Genomic DNA, 19993 nt, shown 5'->3' with positions numbered 1-19993 from the left:
AAAACTGGTATTGTATTGATGTTTTGAAATGTTCCTGGGTTTACAGTGAGAACAATGTACAAAATACCTTCATATTGAATTTCTTTTTGTAGGCTTATTCTTTTAAATGTCTTAAGTTAATCACGTCATGACGGTTTTAGTATACTGGGCAAACATATGAAGTCTGTGGTCAAATAAATGAGACCAGTTGAAATCACCCAAAGAAACTGATGTACTGATTAGCCTTGCAAAAGAAAATGTCCTAGAATGCTTACAAGAGAAGAAGGACCAAAATACAGTATAATAAATAGGATGAATTCAGAATGTACTCAGACCTCTTTACTTTCTGCACACTTTATTGTGTTATAGATTTAATTGTAAATGGATACATTTGACATCTTTACCTATCAATCTACACTCAATAATCCTTAATGACAAAGTTAAAACATGTTTTCAGAAATTTGCAAATTTATTAAATATCAAAAACTTAAATCTCTCATTCATATAAGTATTCAGACCCTTAATTCAGTACTTTGTAGAAGTTCCATTGGCAGCAATTCAAGCTTCAAGTCTTTTTAGGTAAGTCTCTATAGGCTTTGCAAACCTGCATATGGGTGGTTTAACTAATTTTTCCTCTAAGATCCTCTCAAGTTCCAATAAATTGGACGGGAAGCATCTGAAAACTGCCATCCTCAGGTCTCTCCACAGAAAGGTATATGGAGCTTAAGTCTGGGCTTTGGCTGGGCCACTCAGGGACAGTCATAGACTTGTCCCGAAGCCAGTCCAACATTTAATGTATGTTTCAGGTCACTATCATGCTGAAATGTGAACTGGTGCTCCAGTCTGAGGTCGGGTGCACTCCACAACATGTTTTCCCCAAGGACCTCTTGTATTTGGCCTGACTGTTCCTGCTGATGAGAAGTACCCCCATAGCATTATGCTGTCACAACTCATGCTTCACCGCAGAGATGGCATTAGGCAGGTGATGAGCAATGTCTGGTCTTTGCCAGACATAGTGCTTGGAGTTCTGCCCAAATAATTCAGCTTTTGTCTGATTAGACCAGGGAATCTTTTTCCTCATGCTCTCAGAGTTATTTAAACTGTTAAATGTCTTTTACTCAAAGAGTGGGTTCCATTTTGCCACTCTACCATAAACACCTGATTGATGGAATGCCCTTGAGATGGTCGTCCTTCTGACTGGTTTTGCCATATCACAAGAGGACTTTTAAATCTGTGTTACAACAACCACTGAATTCTTGGTCAAGCTCCCTGACCAAGGTGCCTTTTACCAGGTTACTCGGTTTGGCTAATTGGACAACTCTAGGAAAGGTCATGGTGGTTCCAAACATCTTCCATTTCACAATTATTCAGGCCACATTGGTCCTAGGAACAGTAAAAGGTTTAGAAATGGTTTTATCCCTTTTCCCTGATCTATGCCACACCACAACTTGATCATTAACATCTATAGAGAGTTCCTTGGACCTCATGGCTTGGTTTTTGTATGACATGCAGTGGAACCTCGTATACACCTGTGTGTGATTTTCTATATGATGTCCAATCAGTTCACAGGAATCAGGATGCGCCTGACCACAATTTGAAGTGCCACGGTAAAAGGTCTTAATACTTCTATGAATGTGAGATTTCAGTTTTTAATTTTTAATAAAATTGCAATCTTATCAGAAAACATGCTGTTACTATGACATTATGGATTACTGCGTGTAGATTAATGGGCAAAAATGGCAAATCTACGTATTATGGGCAGAAAGTGACAGGATCTGAATACTCCCTGAATCTGTTAAGAATTATTATATACTCACCCTGTTTGTTATGCTCCAGTATTTTCCTTTTGATTGAGTGCTCAGTAACCTCATGACTTTCAGGTAGAATCTGTCCCTGAATCTAATGGAGTGAGTGGCATGATCCTGTATCATATGGAAGAAGTGAAAGGAGCGACTCTGTAGGATGATTGAAACCTTTAATTATTCTGATCCATATGTTCTGAATAGATGATAGTTCAGTGCTGGTAATGTTTTGTGCAGCCTTAACCATCTTCTGAAAAGAGCCAAAATGTTTTGGGCCACCTTCAGTTCTTTTGTAATGGTCACTACAAGTAATTCAAAGCTGCTCATTCATTCAACCACAACCCCTTCTATGTAACTGGAAGTGTGGTCTTCTTTCTGAAGTCTATGACTAACTCCTTGGCTTTTGTTGACATTGAGGGTGATATTATTTTCCTGGCACGACTAAGTTTTAAGGTAGACCTCTGCTCTGTAAGCCATCTGATCATTTTTTTAGTGTTTAGATGGTGATGTCATTAATTTAATGATGGAGATGAAGCTGTATCTGGGCACACAGTCAGAGGTGAACAAAGAGGACAGGAGGGTGCTCAGCCCACTACCTTGTGGAGTGCCTGTGTCTATGGTCTGTTGATCAGGAAGTCCAAAATTCAGTTTTAGTGGGTGGCATTGAGTAATAAGCCGAAGGGTTTGGTGGTCAGCTACAGTGGTGTATCAGTGTTAAATGCTGAGTTGTAATATATAAACAGTTATTACCCATAATATAGGTAGATAGACAGGTATAACTTTATTTGACCCCAGGAGGAAATCTGGCTTTTTACAGGGGTTCTTTAAATAAATAAATACATAAATAGATAGATATGTAAGTAAATAAATATGTACACACATTTTGGTCTGAACACACACCGGAATGACTATAAAGCAAGAAAATTCTAAAGAAAGAAAAGTTCAGACTTGTCTGTCACATTCACAGTGAGGCATTATTCAGACTAAATAATTATATAGTGTATTATATAATTATTAGTATTATATAATATTATTGTTATTATCATACCTTTAGGAGGAGAGACTTGTAATATTTGATCAACATTACATGTTCAGGGCTGACATGGTCTCAGCAAAAATTAGGCTGTTGCATGCAAGTTTGTGTTGTGCAAGAACATGAGTGCCATCTAGAGGCCACTAATCTTTTTTTAGTTTCTTGAAAAACTTCCATTAGACAATGCAATTAATTTCTTACTTTGGAGCTGAGCTCTCATACTCTGTCCCTAGAGCATCATTGTGCTTTATCCTTTTTAAGTGTTTTTATATACACTCACTGTGCAAATTCATAGGCATATCATACCAGTACTGGGTAAGGTTTCCTTCTGTTCTCCAAACAGCCTCATTTATTCCACAAGAATGTTGGAAAACATTCCTTTGAGATTCTGGTCCAAGTTGACATCACACAGTTTCTGCCGATTAGTCAGCTGCATGTTTATGCTGCATGTTTTATTCTACCAGATCGCAAAGGTGTTCTGCTGGATTCAGATCTAGTGATTAGGACGGTCACTGAAGAAGTGATATGGTGCGTTATTATGCTGGAAGTTGCTATTAGAAGATGGGTAAACTGTGGTCATGAAGGTCAGCAACAATGCAGAATTAGGCCATGGCATTACATAACAATTATAATGATTCAATATTTCTTTGATACTATAATTTACAAGCAAATCACCAGAAATGATCCACTATCTCTTATGTTTGGATGTGGCCAACCAATGTCAATTTAAGACAGATTTAAAATTTTATCAGGTACTTCTTCTGAAAAACCATCCACACTCAAAAACTAACAACAGCCATAAATACTTTTGTCACTTTAGTGGGAAACATTTTATGTACACTACTAATACATGGTAAATACTTTCTATTCTCACTGTTTGTTTAATGACTTACAGTTACAAAAATAAGTAATAAAGAAAAGTATGATAACAAAGTTTTTGATGAAGTGACTAGTAAAATGAAAACCAGCTCAATAATATCTAAACGTACATGAATGTTTTGGCCATGCCTGCATTTTCTTGCTTGTTTAAAATTTGTTGGCATATAATGTGATAAGCACCTACTGTGGTTGTTATGATGGTCTTTCTGTCCATCCATCTGTCTGTCTGTCTGCATGAAACAACTTGGCTCCCAGTGGACCTAATTTGTTAAAATTGGGTGCACTTATTCTTCGAGAACAATTGTTGGAACAGTTAAATTTTTGTTTGGTTATGTTAAATACAGCATGCTGTACAAGGCTTAGACATTTTGAAATCTCTCATTGAAAAGCATTGGCAATTACAAACTAACCTATCCTAAAACAGAGAAACACTTCTGTGTGACTTCGAATATAGATTAATTGACTGTTTCAAATTTCATTTTAAAAAGCCACTTCAACTTATATATTTTGAATATTTTACTCTTTTACACATCTGACAGCCACTCCTGACAGCAAATAAGGTTCTCAGTACAAGTTAATCAAATCCTGGGGAGGTGCAAGCAGCTCACTTCTCCTACTGCTTGAGATAAGTTAACTGTAAAAGAAAAAAAAAAAAAAGAAAAAAAATTACTTGAGTGTAAGAGCCAAGGAATTGTGTAAGGACTGCTCTATAAGCACAAAAACAGGCTCAGTTATGGGGTGCACTGTCAAACTCCTAGAGGTTGTAGTGAAGGAGAGAATGAAAACAAAACTGGGTGCCATTATGAAGAATGCTGCACATCCTATCTCTTACACACTAACACTCAGCATAAGTATGCGAAGAAACACTACAAGGGGGTTCTTTTGTACTAACAGCAATATGGCTGCATAATACCTCACTGTCACAATTACAGCTACGTCAGATGTTTTCTTTCTTCTTAATTTTCCTCATTTTCTATCATTCAGGTGTGTGTTTAGACCATAGTCTGTCTGTCTATCTATCTATTAATCAATCAATCATATAGTGCTTTTCACCCACCTATCTATTTATATATCTATCTGTTAAGTAAGCAAACATGGTGCATTGTCAGAGGCTTTACCACAGGTGCTGACATTCAAGTTTCAGTTCCAGTAAAAGGAAGTAAAGGTGTGTATACTGGATGAGCACCAGTTAGGGCAAAACGTGTGTTGTGTACTCTTTGTATTATTTGGTAGGTGCTGTAATACATATCTATGATATGCTTTTTGCAAGTGAGAAGATGTGGCAGATGTTTGCCAACCGGTTGACCAACCACAAGCGTTACCTGGTAGGTAACCATTCAAATAATCCGATTGCGATTTAAACCTATGAATCTATCTGTCTGATACATCTTTAAAGAATGTTATGTTTAATACATTTGTATTGTTGTCCGCATATTGATTTGGCAAATTTTACACCGGATGCCCTTCCTGACATAACCCTCCCCATTTATCCGGGCTTTGGACCAGCATAAAGAAACACACTGGTTTGTGCATCCCCTGTGGCTGGGTTAAAGGTCAGCAACTGAAGGTCAGTAGGAACAAGACAGAATACATGTGTGTAAATGAGAGGGAGGTTAGTGGAATGGGGAGGATGCAAGGAGTAGAGTTGGCGAACGTGGATGAGTTTAAATCAACAATACAGAGTAATGGGGATTGTGGAAGAGAGGTGAAGAAGAGAATGCAGGCAGGATGGAATGGGTGGAGAAGAGTGTCAGGAGGCTTTTCAACTGCTATAGGTAGTAGTAAAACCATGTTACCTGTAAAAATAGGATTGAATTCAATTAAAGGCATTGTTTTGTTGTCAGCATTAACATATACAGCTTCACACAGGTATTTGTTGCTGACGACTTGGGTATGAATGTTCTATAGGGAGAATCTCTATTCTATTAACAGTGTGCTGACCTGTGAGCACTGGGTGTCAAAGTTAGGATTTGGTTGTGCCTCATGATTTGTTAGCAGCCCTGGCTTCAGCCTAAAATGGTAAGGCAGGCATCTGAAATGCTGAGAGTTAGGGAGGGGTGCGATAGACTCCCCAAAAAAATCTATGAGTAACAGCTTGGCAGATTGGTGGATTGCTTAGCCTGGCTACATGACCAGCTGCAGCTGCACCTGTTTATCAGTCTACCTTAAATTGAGAACTATTATTTACCTTTATTCCCTGATATTCATAAAGAAAGAAAAAAAATATAAGATTTTAGCAAAGAATTTTTACAGTTCAGTTTTCTTATCTTGATACTTCTAAACCTTTTAACAGAGAAGTACAATAGATTCAGAAAATATTTAGACTCCCTCACTTTCTGCACACTTCACGGGGTTGTAGATTTAATTTTAAAATGTTACATTACATTACATACATTACAGCTTTGAGTCCTCTTGGGGGTAAGTCTCTACAAGCTTTGCACAACTGGATTTGGGTGATTTATCCAATACTTCCCGGCAGATACTCTCAGACGTCTTTAGAATGGATGGGAAGCATTTCCACATGGCCATCTTAAGGTCTCTCCACAGATGTTCAATGAGGTTTAAGTCTGTGCTTTGGCAGGGCTGTTCAAGGACAGTCAGAGACTTGTCTCAAAATCACTTTGAGGAAATGGGGTACCTGGCTGGTCTCCAACATTTAATCATTTTCTGTTCTCATTTATTAACAGAATTACAGCAGGATTGAGGATCCTATTTTATGTTATGTTATGAAATAAGACAACCAACACTGTGGGAGATGGGTGTGTGGCTAAGTATGGAAACCCCAGTGCTTATTGGGAGCTTAAATATTTAAAGTGTTTGTAAAAAACCTGAATATGCTTAAAATTATTTTTCTTTCCCTAATATATCATTTTATTAAACTGATTAATTGTGCTTTTTGACTATATTTGTTTCTAACATACTTTCAAAGTCAAATTTGTGCAATGTTGAGTATAGATTACACACTACAAAATATAAATAAAATATAGACTTAAATAACACAAATACAGTAAAACAGCATCTACAAATTTTAATCAACTACAAATTTTAATCAACTGGCCAGTCAAAGAGTTTGCATATTTGCATTATATTGAATAACATAATAATTTATCTGGTCCAGATCTACCAATGCATAATCCTAACAATCAAGAGGTAAATTTGGTTCTTTTTCCCATTGCTGTTTTTCTTGGACCTAGAATCAGGTAATAGATATATATTCAGTGAAATAAAAAGTTTGTCAAGTAGTAGCACTGAAAATGTGGCACCTTTGTGCTAAACCGCTGGAAACACGAATGGAATATGACACTATATCTTCTGCTACTTCAGCTTAAGCAGTTAGAAACAAAAATGAATAAATATGCGAAATGCACAAATTAAACACACAACTGTTGCATAATATTTGAAAGTGTTTCATGACAACCTTGCCTTTTATATGGAAATGGACATATATTATGTAACATGTAATACTGTTTGATGACCGAAAAATGTTAACTATTATTTAGCTAGCTAAATTATGTACAGGCCCATCGGTATCAGGATTTTTAGAGATTTTTTTCTATGCAGCTATTTGCTGAACCCTCCAATGCAAGGAGGATATGTGGCACTCAGCATGATTAAGTATAAGACAGAAACCAAATGCAGATAAGACATCACACCATAATGGGGTAACCTAATATGCTCACCTATACTAATTTATACAGGAGTCATTTAGAGATTTAATCAAGCAAACCTGCATGTCTTACAGATGCTGGTGTACAGTAAAGTATGTGAAGAAAGCCCACATAGATACAAAGAGAATGTGCAGACTTCATACAGACAGTGACCATGCTGGTCCCAGAAACAGTGAGACTACAGTGATAACTTCTATGCTGCATGACATGCATAGTATACTAGTTAAAATATACAAAGATAATAACATTTTGAGAGGCAAATGATCTGGGGTGGCTCTGACAAGACCCTGAACTGGGATCAAGTGTATTCTGTAAGTAAATGGATGAGTGGAAAGGGATGGCATTCTTTTCATTTTGCTACTGATTTGTGTCTAGCATTTTCTACATCTCTTGTGGAGACAGCCATTCTCATAAAAATGGACAACAAAGATTTTGATTCCTAAACAATTTTGGATGTATCTTATGGGTTTTGGCCTGCTGATCACTCTTAAAATTACCTTTAAAATTTCCTACAATGTGTGGTGTTACTGCAATCACCCATTTTTGTGGTTTCCACTGATATTGGAAGTGCACATATGGAGTACAATATCTACAAATGGAACATTTGTGCTGATCTAAACATAGTGATGCTGCTACTAGGAATGCAGCTTGAATTTACAAAGTAGTGCAAATGGGACAGCCTTGCTAAAGAGTCTCATTAAGAAGACATTACATTTATATAACGCTTTTCTCCCATTTAAAGCACTTTACATTAAGAGTGGGGAGCATTTTAACAACCACCAATGTGCAGCATTCACCTGGATGATGCAACAACAGCCATTCTTAAGACAGTATGTTCACTGCACATTAGCTATTAGTGGTTGTCAGGGATTCCAGGAGGAACGATCCGGCCGGGACGCCGTGAGGGACCGGAAGAGGGTCAAGGCCCACCCTGGATCACGTGAGGGCCGCCTTCCTGGTTGCTCTGGGGGCCACGGTTTGAGGGTATGGAAGCCCCACCCTGTAGGGCCCCGTGGTCATCGCCAGGAGGCGCCCCAATGCCTTGGGGACCTGTTACCTCAGCACTTCCGCCACGCCAGGAAGTTCTGGGGGGAAGAATAAGGAGGATACCCGGAGAGCTGCCGGGAGAACAGCCGGCACTTCCGCCACGCTGGGTCGTGGCCAACGGGGGAGTGTCGGAAGCACCGGGAGCTCATCTGGGTCATGTATAAAAGGGGCCGTCTCCCTTCATTCGAGGCTAGAGTCGGGTGGAAGTAGGACGAGGCACGAGGAGAGTGTGGAGGCATTTGTGGCCAGGACTGAGTATTGGGGTGTTTTTGTGCACAATTGACTGGGTCTTAGTGACCATTATATTTGTAAATAATTGTAAATAAACGTGTGGTGGTTTGAAAAACAACATGTCCGCCTGTCTGTGTCCGGGTAGGCTCCACATGGTGTAAGAGACAGGGGCAGGGGATAATTACGGGAGTGTACTGGGCAATTTAAACTGGACATCAGGAAACATGCTACTCTTTATGAAAGATGCCCAGGGATCTTTTATGACCACAGAGAATCAAGACCTTGCTTTTACATCTTATCTGAAGGATGGTGCCATTTTAATAGCTCAGTGTCACTGTCACTGCAGTGGGGCATTGGGATCCACACACAGAACACAGGATTAAATACATTAAAATGTCATTACATTAAAAAGAACAAGCTGCTACGTGCAGCACATAAATCACTTGTCAATCCAACAAAGATATTTTTGCCTTGTTTTCCTAAAAAATGCGAAAGCAATGAACAAGGAAGGTGAAGAATTTAAATATTGGAGACTGATGTTTCTGCAAATAAAGTAAATGTGATGAGAATATTATGAAAGACATTTTTGTTGCTCCATATATCAGTCACGTCATCAATGGCAAGCAGTTTGAAAATCTGCTAGTCGGATCACAGGAAATCACATGGAAGGAACTTGTTGTGAAGAATTTTCATGACAACTACAGAGCACTAAACTACATCCAGTTGGTAGACAACATAGGCAAGCATATAAAAATAGGAAGTACAAGATATTACTAAAGACTTATTTTCTGCATTTACAATACAAATCTTCATTCAGTCAGTGATGAACATTATGAAAGGTTTCACCCGCACATGGGCTGGAGGAAAAGTGATATCAAAGTGAAATCCATCAATGCTGACAATTGTTATACACTAAAATGAAAAGCATCAAATGCTGGGTACAAATAAAAATTAACAGTAAAACATTTTAGGTCAACTGAGCTAATGCAATGTGTCAGCAGCATTAAGCGAATAATTTCATGTTTCTTCAAATTCCTATGAGATACAGTCAGAATGAAATTATATTTGTGTTCTGTTTGAAGCCGTCTATCATAATAATCACACATTTTTCAGGAAGCAAAATGTATGAAAAAAATGTCCAATGTAATTTGTATTTGTGTTTAAACTTTATGAGTGTCATAAATTAAGTGCTGCAGTGATGTAACATTATTACCTGCATATGGACAGCTTCCTTAAGCAAACTGAGACTTCTGTGTAGCTCTTTATAGCATCTCACATGTACAGCTTCACCTACACGAGGACAGCTGCTTCAAGAAAAGAAATTTACAAGTTTGGCATGAACAAACCAAACAGTTGTATTCAGGCATCACCAAAGCAAGTGCCCACTCACCACACTGCTACCTAATGAGGGAGTCCCTTCTCATGTGTTAACCCCATGGGAATAAGGCAATCACCCACAGTAAGTGCTATTAACACCATACTTTGGCCCAACCAAACAATATAAACTCATTATTGCAATAAAGCAAAATTAATAAAAACCAGTAAAACCATACAGAATAAGTAGAAAATGTATTTAAAGAGAGTATTTTAAGGAAACATACTGTAACGTATTGACCCAGGATCTGCAGACAATATAATGTTAATTGCATTAAGTGAGCAACAGTTTCAAAGCAAATTAATAACATGGAAAAGCACGCTATAAATGAAAGGTATGAACATAAATACAGAGAAAAGTAATGAAAATAAGGAAAGAACAAGAAAAAAAATGGCAAATGTGGATACAGATAGATGAAAAACAACTACAAAATGTGTCTGTGTTATGAGCATTTGGGACAATCATAAGTGAAAATGAAAGACAGATGAAGAAATCTAAACAGAATAAATAAGGCAAATAAAGTATACTATCAGATTAATAACATTTTACTAGGAAAGGAACAATTAAGTATAACGGTGAAGATGCATCTACCAACAATAATATACACTGCAGAATCTTGGGCAATACTGTATAAACAAAGATCTAAAATAAAAGCAGTTGAAATGAAGTATTTAGGACGAGTGGTAGGTAAAACAAAGAGACAGGATAAGAAATAAAGGAACCCATGAAGAATTAGAAATGCAGTACTCATGGAAACCTTTGAAATAAAACAGCTACAGTGGTATGGACATACTGTATAAAAAGGATGAGTGAAGCAAGGTATCCGGAATGAAGGGTGAAGGAAAAGAACAGAGAGGAAGACCAGGAAGAATATGGGGAGAAAATATCAAAGAAATAGTCAGAAAGAGAGGGATGACCATTGAACAAGGAAAGATGCTGGCAAAAGATAGAAAAAAAAATAGAATCAGTGGCTCAAGTTCCCAAACATCGTTAAGGTATAAAAGGAAAATATAAAGTAAGAAAGTAAATAAGTTCTGTAAGGATACAGATGATGTGTCCCTTTTGGCCTTGGTGCATAGCACTTAAAAAGCTTCTTCAGTCCGCAGAGGCCTTTCAAATTGCCAGTGTCAGTAAGAATGCAGACGACTTTTCTGGGTGATGGTGACAATTATCTCTCTCTCTATCTGTGCAGCATACATCCCAAACTTAAAGGCATCACTCCATGTGCAGTTAACAATGACAACATATTTGATTGATAATCTTAAAACCAGTCTCATGTTTACATAGCAAAATTGAGTTATTTTTGCAGGCTGATGCCCATGCTAATCTTATTTACTCCAAAATAATAAATAAGGTTGGTTTTGAATATTTCAAAGAAATTATAATTGATATGCCCAACAGTCTGGAAAACTAAAATAACAAATTAAAAGATACAACAAAGATACAGAGTTTAAGGCTGTATCGACACTACTATCCTTTCCTGTACAAAAATTCTGTTTTTTAAACAAAAACAATCGCTGTGCACACTAGCATTTTTATGTCGTTTACGAAAGTATCTCTATCCATACCAAAATGCCTGAAAATCTTTATGACGTAGACATTCACCTACACTGGGCAGGCGTGCATTGGTGAAAAAAATTCTTGAAAGGATGGTAACACTGTCAGCCATTGCATTTATTGCAAAACATACTTTAGATGCATACAGGTAAGCAACACAACTAGCACCACGGAAAGCAATTCCTCTGCTGGAATATGTTTTGCCTTCCGTGATGGGTGATCTATCAGGTAATGAGACATTATAATGAGCAGGATCCATTCAGGAAAGACAACATAATATGCACAAGCCAATCAGACTGTGAGTTTCTGCTCTGAAGAACGTTTTTCAAATTATCCACTTCCATGGGTTAAAAATGCCTGGGTAGTGTGGACAAAAGAAAAAAATTAAAACTAAACTTTACATTTTTAAATAAAAACGTAGTTGTGTGGACAAGGCTTTAATCAATACCTAGCAGTCTGCACTACTATCAGATAAAGATGTAAAGTGACAATTAAAGATGTCATAAGCTAAAATTGTAGTTTGCTTGAGCATTTACAGTATCTATGGCTTGTTTGTGAAGCTCCGTGCTAGCTAATCAGTCTTAATTTTTATTGTAGCTTGTGTCAGAAGTTGGATTTGGTTAAACAATCTTCAAAATGGCTTGTTTCCATTACTATGCAGAGGCAGACTTGCTTATCTCCTCATTTCACTATACTCATTCTCACCATCTTATCTAAATATTTAAGGCTGTTCCTCTCCACCCGCAGGATTCCATCCATATCTTCACACTTCTGGACATGAAGTAAAAGGGGCAGCATCTATAACAGGAAGCAGCCCCTTTTATTGAAACACAACTGAAAGAGCGGAGTAGCTTTGTCCTGCTGCCTAAAAATCCTTTGGACACCCTGATGAACTCTAAATGTCCTATTTGTCTTACATATGATATCCAGTAAAAACTGGTCATTAAGTAAAAAGTTTGCACAAAGAGAAACTTTTTAAACTACAAAGACTTAATTTTCCCTTATCAAGCATTCATTCAGCACTACTAGAATGACCTGCTTCACTTCCTTCTGCTGACAAAGTGAATTTGTTCATTTGTCTGATGTCAGCAGCCTGCTTCCCAATAAACACTATCTTTCAAAGAAAGAATTAATGTTTCTTGTGTATTACAAATAAAAATGAACAAGAATCATAATTATTTTGAATAGTATTTTGCAGCATTGTTACCACCCAGATTCCTGGGATCTGTAATCTCAAAGTTTTCCCTTCTATTAAGAACGATTCATTTTAAATCTACTGCTGTACTTCATACGTTTAATTAAATATGTAAAAGTTTCCATCTCCCTCTCTCTCTCTCTCTCAATTTAATATTATTACAACCTCCACATGAAGGTTGCATGGCTTATTCTTTTAGTCTGTCAGCATAAATTAGACACTTAAAACCATAGTTGTGATTTATGTAGCTCTTCAAACATTCATGTTAAAGCAAATATGTCAATCATCTAAAGATGTAGACAGAAATTTAAAGAATGAAGAAGAATAACTCAAAAAAATCACTGAAGTTAAAAAGGAAGGCAAAGAAAAATAAAAGATAAAATAAAGGGTCAAGCTAAGTGCCATTAGTTTAATTTGTCTTGTGTTGAAATCTTGTCACTCGATTTGCGAAGTGCCATGTTGTAGTGCTTACTGTAAAAGATGCTTTATTAAAACCAAGTTCAACTTTCATTTGCATAATGTAAGATGAGGAAGCTGCAGGAACTCAGCCCTCCCAAGTGAAGAATAAGCTTCTTTAGAAAGGTCAAATGTGAAAGTACGATGGTCTCTATTATATTTTAATTGAAAACACATAATTTTAAATTAAAACTAAATGTATAATATGAACTTACCATTTTAGTTATAGCTGACATTTGTATTTTAGTAATGTTCTCCTATGCTATAGTGAGGATTTCATCCCTGACTCAAGTATCTTTTCTTTTCATTTAATCTTTTATCGTCTTAAATATAATTTTACAAATTGTGCTTGTGTTTTAACCTTTTAATATATGCTACTTTTGTATTTACTAGTCAAGCATCTAGCACTAATAAAACATTCTAATTCTAGAGTTATAGAGTACATTTCAGCGGTGTCAGCTAATCCAAAGAATTACCCTGTGCAGTGGATGTGAATCCAAAGTAGAGGTGGTGTTGTTTTGGATAAACTATCAATTCTTTCAGTATTTAATGTTATGTTGTGATTTCTACTGACTGACTGTAATGAGGCAGCAGCCAAGATGACTTCATGCAAATTAATTTCTTCATGCAAAACCAATCCAGATTGTATTGTCTTAAACATAAAGTCTCTGCCACCTGCAATATTTTTATTCATTCTTGGAATTTTAAAAAGGATATATATCTTGGCAGTGGCTAAATCATCATGACTTCATAAAAAAGAAGGACTTTAAAATCATCGCTAAACTTAACTGGAAGCCAGTAAAGTGATTTAACAATTGGAGTTACACTATATGATTATACTTCTTAGTTCTAGTTTTATTATTGCCCTGCCTTTAATTAACTGAAGATTAGTAAATGAACTGTCTGAACATCCTGCTAATAACACATTAAGATAATAAATCTTGCTCATAAGAAGGGAACAAATTAACTTTTTAGTCACCATATTGAGAATTCACCTTAATAGTGCAATTATCCTTACCAGTTCAAAGGTGATGTGTAAGAGTGATGATTAAAGTTTAAATCACCATTAAAAATAACACCTGCATATTGTTAAAGTGTATTGATTTAACAGTCATGAATACTGCCATGCTATTTTCAGATATTGTGGGGTTTAAATTCGATCCCAGTCATATGCTCACAACATATAAAACGCAAGCATTATTGCCAATATATTGTTAAATACTTCCGGAAAATCAGAACAATGCATGCAGAAGAAATGTGATCATTTCACGTTTGAATTATAAGACACGAGTAATACAAGATTTTTCCACAGATGCTTTTATACAGTTTGTTAAGGTTCAGAATTGGTTGCCATAGACAATCAGTCTATTAGAATATTTTTATATCCATTTTCCATTAACACATGAGATTAAAAACTTTTTCTTGCCATCACTACAAACTACATAGGGTAAGTAACATAAAATATTGTTTTTGAGTGGATTATACCTTGAATTTTGCAATATTAATAAGGTTAGAAAGTGTAAAAATATGGCAACTGAATTTTAAAATAGTGTTGAGGCTAACATCTAAACTTTGGACTTATTAAGATAAACTAAAAGTTAAACATTATTTATTATTGCCTTCCTGTTTGGCAAGTTACTACCCCTGAAAGAGCTTCTGTTATTTCAGAATTTAAATACTGTGGTCAAGCAAGGTAATGCAAGTCCCTCAGATAGAGATTGGAGTGCCAACTCAGTTGTCCCTGCTTAATTCAGTCCAAGGAAATATAACAAAAAGGCTGCTATGCATGCCAGTGAAAATAACAAAAAAAAAAGCCAAAATAGAAAAGCCACCATTCTAGAATAATGGGATACCTTTCTGTTTCTCAGGTTGTATGGAGCTCCATCCTTCAGTGCAGTCTGTTCAAAACTAACCACCTCCTTCTGGCAGCTGCAGGCTTTAGAGGCGGGAAACCAGAAGGGGCAGAGTCAATTGTCCTCACTGGGTGTCTTCTTAGTACTGTGGAGGGAAGAACAGAGGAAAAGGTTAGCGCGAGCACTCCGTCTTGGCCCACAGCGGTAGTACCTGCTTCAGATGAGCCTGGGGGGTGATCCACAGACATGCATGCATAACAATAAAAACGATTATAATTCATACACAGCTTACATGAGTAAAGCGGTGTGACAGATAAGGTAGCTGTTGCCCTTGAACCCTCAGACAACACGCTCAGACACCAGGTGAAAGTCCCAATAATTGAATTTAATATTTTCAATTGTGCACAAACCACCTCCACTATACTCAATAACAAATCAATAATCACAATAATAAACAATAATCAATCCTCCACCCCACCCCACCCCACCCAGCAGCTTAGTCACACTCCCACCCAACTCAGCTCTCCCTGCTGGGGTTTCCCATCGTCCTTTTATATTCCCTGACCCGGAAGTGCTTCATTCCTTCTGTCCCCGTGATTAGGGAGTACCTCCGGGCTAAAAAAATACTCGCGTCTCCCTGCAGCGCCCCCTGGTGGCCCCCACGGTATCTAGCAGGGCTGTGAAGTAAAACTCCAATGTCCATGATGCCCTGCTGGAATTTGGGGCCCCTCCATGTTGCAGGGAGGACTCCATCTAGCGGTGTGGGGGTATTGGCCGGGATAAACTGCCGGCCATATATCACAGCAGTTAGTCAAGGATGGAATTGAAGAAGTTTTATTTGCTTTAAATTAGTAAATTTAGCTAAGTGTCATTATATTACAAATGACAGATAATACTCTATTTCTGAATTAAACTTTCTAAACGCAACATATATAGAGAAAAGAATAATCAGTGCCAGCTCTAAACCATGAGGGACACCATGTCTAACTGCAATGGAGGAGTATTATCTTCAGAGTTCTACACATGTTGAAAATGATTTGGCAAGTAAACAAAGAATTCCAACTAATAACAGTACTTGATGGGCCAACTAAATACTCAAGGCTGCGTAGTAGAATGCTATGATCTTCAAAGCCAAAGGCACCACAAAGTGTTAATACATAGTAATGGTGGCATACGTGGCATCAGAGGAGATTAGAGTATCCTTAACATGAGTTAAACCAGTTTGTATGCTGTGACCATGGTAAAAGTGAGACTAAAATTTCTGATTGTATGGTTACAATTTTATCTATAACTTTGAAAACAAATAGCAAAATGGTCTATAATTATAAACAGTATCTGGAAAGTAATGCAGATATATCTACTTCAATATAATTAATACTGCATTAGTTTCTTTGTTACTTTAAAACGTAATAGGACTACATAACGCACATTAGTTTTAACTCGTTACTCCCAACACTGCTCCCGAGATTGTGCTGCTGAGCTTAGCACTTTATATGTGTGCAAAGCTAAGAAATGTGCAGGCTAACAGAATGCAACAGACATGCATAAACCATAAAATCCTTAAGTGTAACACAAATAAGATTTAACAAATTTCCTTGTGGAGAAATCTACATATGATAATCTGCTTTCTCAAAATGTAATAAGGGCATGCCATGAATTGCATTTTGGAAACTTGGTTTCTTTGAGTAACTACATTATTAAAAATCATGCAAACACACTCATTGAAGGAGATAAATAAAAAAACATTGCTTACAATTAGGGTCTTGACTTGGGTACATTTTTGGATAGTCTGAAACTATACTGTATATATATATGTATATGCAATTTTAGATTGATTTGCTCAACTTGATGATGAATGAATTTTTCTCTAGGAGTGAATTTCATTCATTAATCACAAAATCGAATGGTATTGTCTTGCCCCAATGTTGTCTCAGATTACCTATGGTTGCCCTCTTTTGAAAGCACTTTTAAAATTTGGTGATACTTATATCTTTATCAAAGTTAGAATGCATAATTGTGTGCAAGGTATGTAATAATGGAAATGTTCTAAGAAAGGTTAATTGCAATTGCAGGATATGTAAACATACATTGGAATGTAATGATAAAGACATAGTTTGTGAGGGTATTTATTAGGAACAAATCATTTAAATTATTAAAATTACTAATTAATTATTAGAGTTCATTGTTTATTGTTCCAATTAAATGTTATTATTAATATTACCTTAACTAATGTAAAATTTAAAATATTTACAATTGAAATGGTTCTGTTTACTGGGTTCCAGTCATGTTTGGTCACTATTCAGGGAGCTGAAATAGGGGTGGTCCATTCCTACAAGTATACTGTACTTGGCAGTCCACATCAATGATAGGTTGGACTGGTCTTGTAACAGAGAGGAACTATAAAAGAATGGGCAGAGCAGGCTCTGTTTTCTTAGGAGGCTATGTTTAATGTGGGTAGTGACATACTTCACACCTTCTCCAACTCTGTAATGCACAATATGATTTTCTGCGCTGTGGTGTGCTGGGCTAGCAACATCGCTTCAAGAAGGGCCCACTGAATCAATATGCCTGTATAATGCCTCACTGTGACTGTGACTGCCAAGTCAGAAATTCTTTTTAGTCATTCTGGTGTGTGTTCACACTGTACAATATCTATCTATCTATTTAAATAGCTTCTGTAAAAATCCAAATTTTCCCCTTGGGACAAATAAATATCTATTTATCATTAGATTTTTAAATTTAACTTGATATAGGTCTTTAAACACTTTTATAGTTATGAATTCTAGTCATATGATTTTCTCGAGACAGGTAAAGAAAATTAATTTGATCAAATTTGAATTCACCTGTAACTCTATTCGAGGGAAATATCATCTCAATCATATTAATGTTGAACGCTGATCCTATGTAGAAAATCTCATATAAATATCATATTTACAGAAGTCAATGTGAGAGTTAAAAATATAGATGAGTAATATTAAGCACAATTCCATCTGCATAATGACAGACTTTTTTGTTTCATGTTCTTCGCTTACAAACACTTGAACCTCTACTGTTAAGTTTAGATAGAAAATGCAAAATGATCATGAGTGATGAGATCACTGTCTGAATCCACGTTCTGTCTGACCTTTTTAATAAAGACAGTATTTTATACTCTTACCAAGAATTTATAGACCAGCATAACTGCCTAAAAAACTAGACATATTAGAGCTAAACTTTAAGGTTTTTTTACACAATTACCACTATTTTGTAATGACTTACAAAATCGCACTCCTTGTATTCTCATGAGAGGAGGAGGGGTTGGGAGCATGCGCTGATTACAGCGCGTTGCCGCACCCACGACACAACGAACCACCCGGATTGAGATCCGACTGCAGCCGTGTAACGGGTGACACCGCAGCGCCACACTTTTTTTTTAACAGTGGCTGGAGTGCCAAGCCTGCCACCAGCCCCCAGGTTTTCCCTGAAAGCTGCAGGACCTACTTGCAGGGCTGCATGCAGATTAACAGACTGAGAAAAATGATCCAAATCTGTCACTAAATGGGGTTCCATTTGGGTGCATAAATCGGAAAATAGCCTGGTGTGCCATATAAATGTTTTCTAACAAATAAAGTCAAAGACGTCATCTTCATATTTATAAATCAATCTTGCCTAACTAATCAATAAATTCAGAAATATAATATTAATACATCTCTAAAGAGTAAATTTTGCAAAGGGGAAGATTAATATCTCTCAGAACTTTTTTTACTGCTGCATCTATTCTTAAATATTTCGGAATTAAATATTTGTATTACTTTCTCGAACGACTAAAAAAAATCAATCCTATTCTGTTTAAATTAAATTATTTTTTTCTGTTTAGAAATTTGAAGATAAAGTGATAGAAAATATAGGAAATGGGCTTTCCTCACCAAGTAAACATCACATACAGTACTTTAGTCTAAATTTCAAAATGTTAGAGCTTCTATTACATTTTTCTCTATGGGCATTAAAATGTTAGAAATAGCACTAAAAAAAACTAGTAAAAACACAAAGGCAATACAAACGACCAAGATCTGAATCCCTTTTTCATGTAATGGTTCAGCTATTGTGACTCTTGTACGTAAATTAATTTTTTAATGTTTTTATACTGTGTTAATGGGCAAATTGTTTTACTAATGTATTTTAATACTGACTCAACAAAAAAGAAAAGAACATGTATGGCTGGAATGTGGTAATTTAATTCAGACAGATATATCAAGTCCAAAAACTTGCTCAACATATGTAATACTCACTCGACTCTGTCAAGGGCTGTTTCTGCATTTAACAGCAGTTTCTGTGTTCAGTGCAGTTCTTCTGCTTTGGAGGTGTCTACGTTGAATTCGTGGAAGATTTGATAGTAATTGTCTGCATCTCAAAAATCCACTTTGATATTTGAAATATTATAAGGAGGTAATTCTTGATACCGCTGTTCTGACTGCGATTATGCTCTCTCCAAGGCAATATTACAACTCCAGCTGACAGGAAGCGATTCTGTTATAGTATTTAAAGGGTGGTAAGGAAGGGCTCCTAACTGCTGCGTCAGCATTTGTAATTTTGTTATTATTAAACCTTTTTACACGTTCATTATCTTTTTTTGAACTTGTTTAATAGAAAGCATCAAACACATTTCCTGTTTCTTTTTAAATACTCAGCTGATTCGAGCGCAACACTACAAAGAAGAGCACAGAGCGATATTCCTGAGATAACGCCACACAGCTGAAAAGAAGCACGTGGTACGGTTGTTTCTCACTGGCGTCCAGATTGCGTCACTACCGGCCACCTGACGACATAACTACAACACAGTGGCAACAGACAAAAAAAAGCTCAGCGACAACGATTCTGCGTGGAATGGCTGCTCCGCCCTTTCCTCTCCACCTCTTCAGCAGGCAAGCCGCAGTAGTCT

General features: G+C 36.6%; 1 protein-coding gene across 1 annotated transcript in view; it reads right to left on the bottom strand.

Annotated features, from left to right (window-relative positions):
- usp7 (ubiquitin specific peptidase 7 (herpes virus-associated)) overlaps positions 1-19817 on the bottom strand; it is a 116649-nt gene extending 96832 nt beyond the window's left edge. Inside the window, exons 1-2 of the mRNA XM_039774568.1 lie at positions 19344-19817; positions 15076-15220 (exon numbers count right to left, since the gene is read on the bottom strand). The gene's annotated coding sequence lies outside the window, so the exon portion shown is untranslated. The remainder of the gene's footprint in view (positions 1-15075; positions 15221-19343) is intronic.
- Positions 19818-19993: the final 176 nt, after the last annotated feature.

The sequence above is a fragment of the Polypterus senegalus genome, chromosome 13, assembly GCF_016835505.1.
Source record: "Polypterus senegalus isolate Bchr_013 chromosome 13, ASM1683550v1, whole genome shotgun sequence".
Lineage (NCBI taxonomy): Eukaryota > Metazoa > Chordata > Cladistia > Polypteriformes > Polypteridae > Polypterus > Polypterus senegalus.
Note: the sequence above shows the minus strand (reverse complement) of the source record. Positions and strands in the feature narration are given on the sequence as shown.